Source organism: Dromiciops gliroides, chromosome 5, assembly GCF_019393635.1.
Source record: "Dromiciops gliroides isolate mDroGli1 chromosome 5, mDroGli1.pri, whole genome shotgun sequence".
Lineage (NCBI taxonomy): Eukaryota > Metazoa > Chordata > Mammalia > Microbiotheria > Microbiotheriidae > Dromiciops > Dromiciops gliroides.
Window position 1 is genome coordinate 177,399,585 of NC_057865.1, and position 8,712 is coordinate 177,408,296.

At 36.7% G+C, this 8,712-nt stretch overlaps 1 pseudogene; it reads left to right on the forward strand.

The window, feature by feature from the left end:
• The first annotated feature begins 292 nt into the window (after window positions 1–292).
• LOC122728869 lies at window positions 293–1,115 on the forward strand (annotated as a pseudogene).
• Window positions 1,116–8,712: the final 7,597 nt, after the last annotated feature.

Below are 8,712 nucleotides of genomic sequence, written 5' to 3' on the forward strand. Positions count from 1 at the left end.
GCTCAGACTCTGCTAACAGGGCCTTTTAAAACCAGTGGGTTTTAAAACATAACACAACTAGACATTAAATTAATCATTTATTAGAGGATGTAAGGTGGTCCAATGGATAGAGTACTGGACCTGGTGTTAGCAAGACCTGAATACAAATCCAGTCTTCAAACACTTACTAGTCATGCAAATCTGAGCAAGTCAGTTTTTTCATCTGTAAAATCAGAGTAGTGATCTCAGGCCTGGGAGAATTGAGTCAGTAACCCTAGCTAGCACTGGGAGTGCTAGAACCAGGGGTTTGCCCATGTGGTTGTCCATTAGCAGCAGCTCTCTCTTCTCCCCTCCTTCCAAGGACTGGCTCCATAATGCCCCCTCAGACCCTGAAGGGCTAGGTTGGGGGGGGCGGTAAGGGACAACCTGAAGGGAAGATGCTGAAAGATGTGCCCAACAGAGGAGGAAGAGAAGGAAGAAGAGAGTGATCTGCTCTCTCTCCTGGACAGAGGAAAACTGGAGGAGACCCTGGGCCCTAACTTAGAGGCAGGCATTTCTGCCCATGGGCCTCAAGGAGATGGGTAGGAGCTAGATGACATCAAAACCAAGCTACAGAAAGTAGAGGAGGCCCACGAGAAACAAGAGGAGCTCAAGTGTATGGAAAGACAGAACAGCAGCAGCCATTTGAGACAGATGCAGCCAGACCAGTACCATCTCCAGCCCCACTCGACCCTGAGGCAAGGCATCCACCAAGCCCAGAGGATGGCATGCCCTTCCAAGGGAGACCTGTGGAGAAGATAGAGGCCGATAACAGACCTGTCTATGTAGGCAATGCGGATCACAGTGGCACGGCCAAGGAGCTGGAATCCCACTTCAATTGCTGTGGTGAAATCAATAGGGTCACCATCCTCTGTGACAAGTACTCTGGACACCCCAAGGGCAATGCCTACATTGAATTTGCCTATAAGGATTCAGTGAAGACTGCAATGGATCTTGATGAAACCACTTTTAGAGACTGAATAATCAAGGTTCTGCCCAAAAGAACCAACTTTCCTGGGATCAGCACCAGAGACTGAGGGGGCCTGAGGCCTCGACATTCTGGCAGAGGAGGCCCTCCTCACCAGTGTAAAGAATGAATTGTTATTTGAAGTTCTTATGCTCGGTGCGCACTGGCCTGGGGCTCTGCAAACCGCAGGGTGCTCCACCCACTGGTTGTAGCCGTTGCCATGGCACTGGCACCTCACACATCATCACCACTCGCTGACACCTACATGGGCCTGGCAAAATTATAATGATTGGAAGCCTAGTGAGGGCAGTCATAATTTTGTTTTGCTTTTGGCAGGGCAATGAGGGTTAAGCGACTTGCCCAGGGTCACACAGCTAGTAAGTGTCAATTGTCTGTGGTCATATTTGAACTCTGGTCCTCCTGAATCCAGAGCTGGTGCTTTATCCACTGAGCCACCTAGCTGCTCCCATCTATGTAGCTCTTTACAAAATGCTTTTCACCCAATAACCCTATAAGAAAGGAGTGCAAATAGTATCATACCACTTTATAGGCAAGAAAAGTATGACTCAGAAGATTAAATGATTTACCTGCTACTATCAGGCTCGTACTATGCGTATCTAAGTCAATATCCATTGCAACTTACAATACACTACTATGTTTTATTTCATTGTCTGTAGGATTTCAGTGTGAATTATACAAAACTAGGGTCAACTTTTAGAAAGTAGATTCAAGGTAAGTGTTCCAGCTTCTGTTTTTTAAGATGGATAAAAAGATGGCTTCCTAAACCAGAAATTATGAAATCAGATCCAACCTGGGATATGAGAGGCAATGTAATGTCACTGGAATAGCATTAGCCTAAGAGTGAGAAGCCCTGGGTTTCTAATACCAGTTTTGTCATCAGTTATGTGTCATTAGGCAACTCAAAAGATTGCTCTTGATCTCCATTTCCTTGTCTTTAAAGCAAAAAATATTATTTCAGTTCTAAAATCATAAATTCTTTTATAGTGTTTTCAAATTTAAAATAATGTTTTTCCTGATTTTATTACCAATTGTGGTCCCTTCACTAAATTAATAGAAACAGGAAAAGAATCTTTTTTATTAGAGGTTGTGAGGCTATCACGATAAAACCCAAATCATAGTATTCATAATCACAGCTTTGTGTAGCATGAAGTTTGCTGGATTTGAAGTCAAATTACATGTGGTCAAATCCCAGTTCTACCACTCTGACTTTCTAACTTTATGACATTGGTCAAATCACTTCCCCTCTCTGAGTCTCAGTTTCTTCATCTGTAAAATAAGGTGGTTAGACTAGATGATCTCTAGGGTCTCTTCATACTCTAAATCTATGATCCTATGTATTGTTTCTCTAACTTTCTCATCCACAGTTGTGATTAGGCAGTTTTATGTATAAGGTGAGGGAGAAAGAGCTTACTTGTTTTGTAGCTGCTGGGAGAAAGGAAGTATGCCTTTACAACACATCAAAGTTATGGTGATATTGAAGGACTTGAGGTTGCAGGGAAAACCAGAATAGAAGTTGGGTTGTGGGGAGAGAAAGGGTCACTGAAGAAGGAATTGAGCACCAGAATGAGATCACAATCCCTTGGGAGGAAGCCATGGTAGGGAAGGGGAGGAAGGAAACCATAGGTTGGTGCTATTGGTGCACACTAAATTTTGGCACCCTTTATATGTTATAGCTTTGATTACCCTACCATAATCCTCTGCTGATTCTCATTACACTAAATAGGGACCTTTACTAGAAATCTTTACTCAGTCAAATCCAGATTTAGAGGAATCAGTGTCTAGCCTGAAATTCAATGTAGTACATAGTTCAAACATATATAATAAATATTCACTGAAAAGTACCAAATGATCTTGTGAAACTAAAGCCATATATATATAGGCAAACATCAGACAGGATACAACCAAAACATTTGAAAAATATTTGCACTGGCTACTTTTTTCAGTAAAGCATATGTTCCTGAAAACATCTGAATGGTCATGACTTCATAAATATTTGTGTAAGCATTTGAACTAGGTTGCTACTTCACATTTATAAAGTCAATAGAACTCTTTGACAAATCATTTTGAGTCTCAGTACCCAAAAAAATCTACTATTAGCCCACATGTTCAAAATATTTATTTATTAGAAACATATTGTTAATATAAATAATCGTGGCAATAGAAGTATATAGGTATATCACTCTTCATAAGAAAGATAATATACAAAAGGAATAATTAGAAAAAAGGATTTTGTAAACTGATTTTCATTACTTTATTAACTATTATATGAAAACAAACATATTTCAACAGAAAAAAGATCTTTGGGCTAAAAGCGTACTAAATTCACATTTGATATGCCCAACTTTTGAAAATAACAAGTATAAGAGAAAATCAATACATTCTTTTTTACAATATAAATATTTCATTTTATTATTTTCCAGTTACATTTAGAGATAGTTTTCAACATTTGTTTTTATAAGATTTATAGTTCCAAATTTTTCTCCCTTCCATTCCTCCCTCCTCCCCAAGACAGCAAGTAATCTGATATAGGTTATATATGTACAATCACATTAAACATATTTCTGCATTAGTCATGTTATGAGAGAAGAATCAGAGCAAAAAGGAAAAACCTCAAAAAAGAAAAACAACAACAAAAACAATAGAAATAGTATGGTTCTATCTGCATCCAGATTCAAGAGTTCATTTTTTTCTGGATTTGGAGAACATTTCCCATCATGAGTCCTTTGAACTATCTTGGACCATTGTATTGCTGAGAAGAATCAAGTCTATCACAGTTGATCAACACACAATGTTGTTGATACTGTGTACAGTGTTTTACTGGTTCTGCTCATCTCACTCTGCATCAGTTCATGCAAGTCCTCTGAAATCCACCTGCTCATTGTTTCTTACAGCACAATAGTATTCCATTACATTCATATACCACTACTTGTTCAGCCATTCCCCATTTGATGGGCATCCCCTCAATTTCCAATTCCTTGCCACCACAAAGAGAGCTGCTATAAATATTTTTGTATATGTGGGTCCTTTTCCCTTTTCCATGGTCTCTTTGGAAAAAAGGCCTCATAGTGGTATTGCTGGGTCAAAGGGTACACACAGCTTTGGAAGCCCTTTGGGCATAGTTCCATACTGCTTTCTAGAGTGGTTGGATTAGTTCACAGCTCCACCAACAATGCATTAGTGTTCCAATTTTTCCACAACTTCTCCAACATTTATTATTTTCCTTTATTAATATATTAGCCAATCTGATAGGTGTCAGGTGATACCTCAGAGTTGTTTTAATTTCCATCTCTCTAATCAACAGTGATTTAGAGCATTTTCTCAAATGGCAATAGATAGCTTTGATTTCTTCATCAGAAAATTGCCTCTTCATATGCTTTGACCATTTTTCAATTGGGGAATCACTTGGATTCTTATAAATTTGATTTAGTTCCCAATATATTTTAGAAATGAGGCCTTTATCAGAAGTACTGGCCATAAAATTTGTTTCCCAGCTTTCTGCTTCCCTTCTAATTTTGGATGCATTGCTTCCACTTGTACAAAAACTTTTAAATTTAATGTAATCAAAATCATCCATTTTGTATTTCATAATATTCTCTATCTATTTTGTGGTCATAAACTTTTCTCTTTTCCAAAAATCTGAGAGTCAAACTCTTCCTTCCTTTCCTAATTTACCTATGATATCACCTTTTATGTCTAAATCATGTACCCATTTTGACCTCATTTTAGTATAAGGTGTAAGATGTTGATCTATGCCTAGTTTCTGCCATACTCTCTTCCAGTTTTCCCAGCAGTTTTTGTCAAATACTGAGTTCCTATACCAGAAGCTGGAGTCTTTGGGTTTATCAAACAGTACATTACTAAAGTCATTTACTACTGTGTCTCCTGTGCTTAACCTATCCCATTGATCCTCCACTCTATTTCTTAGCCAGTACCAGATAGTTTTGATGACTTTGATAGCTTTATAGTAAATCTTCAGGAAAATCAATAAATTCTAATAAAATAATGGAAGATTACTCCAAATGCTTTAAAAACAATTGAATATGTTGTATATACTATGCTCATTTGGAGACTGATCTGTAGGAAAGGGAAATGTGACAGGTACAATTTCCATTTCTTTTGCTGTGTGACCTTGATAATTCAATTGAACTCAACAAACATTTATTAAGCAACTATTATCTTTAAGGCATTGGGATCAAAATGACATGAATATGTTACAGTGTGTCTGACTGTGTCTGATCAGATGAATACAAGTTTGGAATGCTCTACCACATGTTGGGCACAAACAGTCCATGTGAACATTTGGGGTGGATTCTCTAAATTTTCACATCTCATCTTTCGTTTGAGCTACTGCAATTCTGCTTTGCTCATATAGCACAGCACCTTCTTTGCTGTGGTCATGTTATTTTGGGCAGTCCTTAGCCAGAGTCTCCCATGTCATACAATCAATTCCAAAGTTCTTTGGAAATACCTTGAGAGTGTCCTTGTATCACTTCTGACCACCATGTGAGTACCTTCCTTGTGTGAGTTCTCTGTAAAATAGTCTTTTAGGCAAACATACATTTTGCATTTGAACAATGTGGCTAGTCCATTGTAGCTGCACTCTCTATAGTAGAGTTTGAATGCTTGGCAGTTCAGCTCAAGAAAGGGCCTCAGTGTCCAGTACCTTATCTTATTCACACCATAGGCATAATACAAGGCTAGAGGCAAGAATAAAAATGAGAAAAACAAATGGCATGTAACAATTCCAACGTGACCCATCTGAACGAGTAATTAATGCCAAAAATGTGAACTAGATGGAGAAAATTACGTTGATGCTAATTAAAACAATAAACTTCATAGGCAGTTTAACTGATATAAATCAATTATCATAACAAAGAATCAAATGGAGCTCCCAAAACACACATTTATCAACATTATTCAACACACATTTGACTTATTTACCATGTAGAGAAATATGGCAGTCAAGAGAAATACCAGATTAGAAATACAAACATTTGTAAAATCCTACAAAGGAAGACAGTGGAAGGTTATAATAATGTAAAGCAGTGAAAATCAGAGGAGGGGTAAAATGGTTTAAAGAAAGCTTTAAAGAGACATGACTAGTAATATATTTGATTGAAACTGGAAGAAAAACAGCAAAATGAAGAAAAATACAAAAAAAATCTCCAAAAATTTATAACTTTTTTCTTTATTTTTAAGGACAGCAGAACAATTTTTCAACTCTTAACCTCATAGTCTCAGATATTATTTTAGAGGAAGAAGAAATGAAACTGTAGAAGATAAAGATGGGACAGCAACTGAGCTGGACCAAGTGAATATAGAGAGAGTCTGTGCTAAAAGCAACACAATTTTGAGAACATCTATGAATTGAATGTCAAAGTATCCAAGGAACAGAAAAACATGGATGGGGGGGGGAGGAATGGAAGTAAGAATGGACCTTATTAGAGAATCAATAACTACTCACCCAAATGTCTGAGAATAACACATAAACTCATTGAGGGCTCCTTTGATGAGGATATTAGAAAGGAATAAGAAGCAGACTTTTGTCAGTGACATTAAAAGGGAAGCAATTAAGTTTGGGGAAAATCTTTGTAGCAAATTTATTCCAAAATGGTTTCATTTTCTTTTCTTTTTTTTGGTGAGGCAATTGGGGTTAAGTGACTTGCCCAGGCTCACACAGCTAGTAAGCGTTAAGTGTCTGAGGTCGGATTTGAACTTAGGTCCTCCTGAATCCAGGGCCGGTGCTCTATCCACTGCACCACCTAGCTGCCCCCAAATGGTTTCATTTTCAAGATATATAAGGAACTTATTCAAATTGTTAAATTATCTAAAGATATGAACAGATAAGCTTAAAGAGAAGAAACTCAGGTTATTCACGGATATTTGACAAAAATCCTAAATTACTACTAGTTAGAGAAATGCAGATTAAAACAACTTTGAGATTCTACCTGACACCCATCAGAGGGGCAAAGATGACAAAAAAGGGAGAATGATAAGTATTGGATAGGTTATAGAAAAATAGACATATTGGTTCACTGTTTGTGGAGCTATAAATAGGTACAAACATTCACAAAAGCAATTTAGAATTATATACAAAATGACTAAACAGTAAATATCCTTTGACTCAAATATACCACTGCTAGCCTATGCCCTCTCCCCCCCCAAAAATCAAAGAAATAGGAAAAGGTCTTGTATTTATAGTAGAAAAAAAAACACCTAGAAATTGAGATGTCCTATAATTGAGGTATGGTTGACTAAAGTTTGATATATAAATGTTATGCAATATTATTGTGCTATAAGAAATGAGGAAGTAGATGATTTTTAAAAGATTCATTTAGATGTATGAACTGATAGTGAAGTGAGCAGAAACAGAACAATTTTTTACTATAACAAATATTTTAAAAATGAATAAGTCTGAGGACTTCTATAAAAGGATAAATGATGAAATGAGCAAAGCCAGAACAATTTATATGATAACAACACTGTAAAAAAAACTTTGAAAGCTATAAGCTATGATCAATAAAAGGCTCATTCATGATTCCAGAAAAACAATAATGAGATATGCTATCCATTATAAAGAAGGAATAGATTATGGGTACAGAACAAGACATATATATTTCTCTATTTATCCACATGTCCACTAGGCATATATAGAAGTTTATACATGTATATGTATTTATATAAAGCAATTGGGAGAATTTGTTTTATTTAGCTGTGCATATTTGTTACAAGAATTTTTCTTGGGGGAGGGATGAAAGTAAATTATATCAATTTCTGATATTGAAAAAAATAAGTGGGGGAACTACAGATGTGAAGTGTTACATAAATCTTCAGTTGAGGTCACCATGTTATTAATTTTTCTTCACTGCTTAATTTTTTTTTTGTGGGGCAATGAGGGTTAAGTGACTTGCCCAGGGTCACACAGCTAGTAAGAGTCAAGTGTCTGAGACTGGATTTGAACTCAGGTCCTCCTGAATCCAAGACTGGTGCTTTACCACTGAGCCACCTAGCTGCCCCACTGCTTTACTTTGATAGAAATGATCTCTCATGAAATAGGTATAATATGTAAATGTAACAAAGAAAACACATCAATAAAAATGAAAGCAAATTAAAAAAAAACGATTATAAAAAGGCAAAGAAAGGATTCTACCTGATCCTTCTCTTTTTGCATTTGGCGGACAAAAAAGCATTTGATTTGATTTAGTAAAGCAAAATATGACCTTCCACATCTAACTCGTGTGTCCAAGAGCTGGATCTCTAAGCATATACCCTCTCCAATAATGGGCTCATCTCCTCTGAAACCAAATGTGTAGTCCAGATGGGATTTGAAGGGCCTGAATACCTAGAAGCATAAGACTCCTTTTCTCATATTTTTCCAATCATTACTCCCTCCCCCATCTCAGCATGCTATACTGACAAGGACTGCTTAAGTCTTAAGTTTTGGGTCATATCTATGGTGTCTCTAAAGGGATTACTAAAAAGGCATGCATTGTACAATATTAGGTATGGGACAGGTATTTATTTCTTACATGTAAAAAAAGATTACTAAAAACAAGACACTCACAAGTGAGTACTGACAAAGATTTAAAATAGGATTTAATCACAACTACTGTTATACACTCATAGGAGGCTGATAATTAATTCTTATCAGAATATAAAGCTGTTTGTTGGACTGCTAAATAGATATTGCATTTCACCTCAGTTCT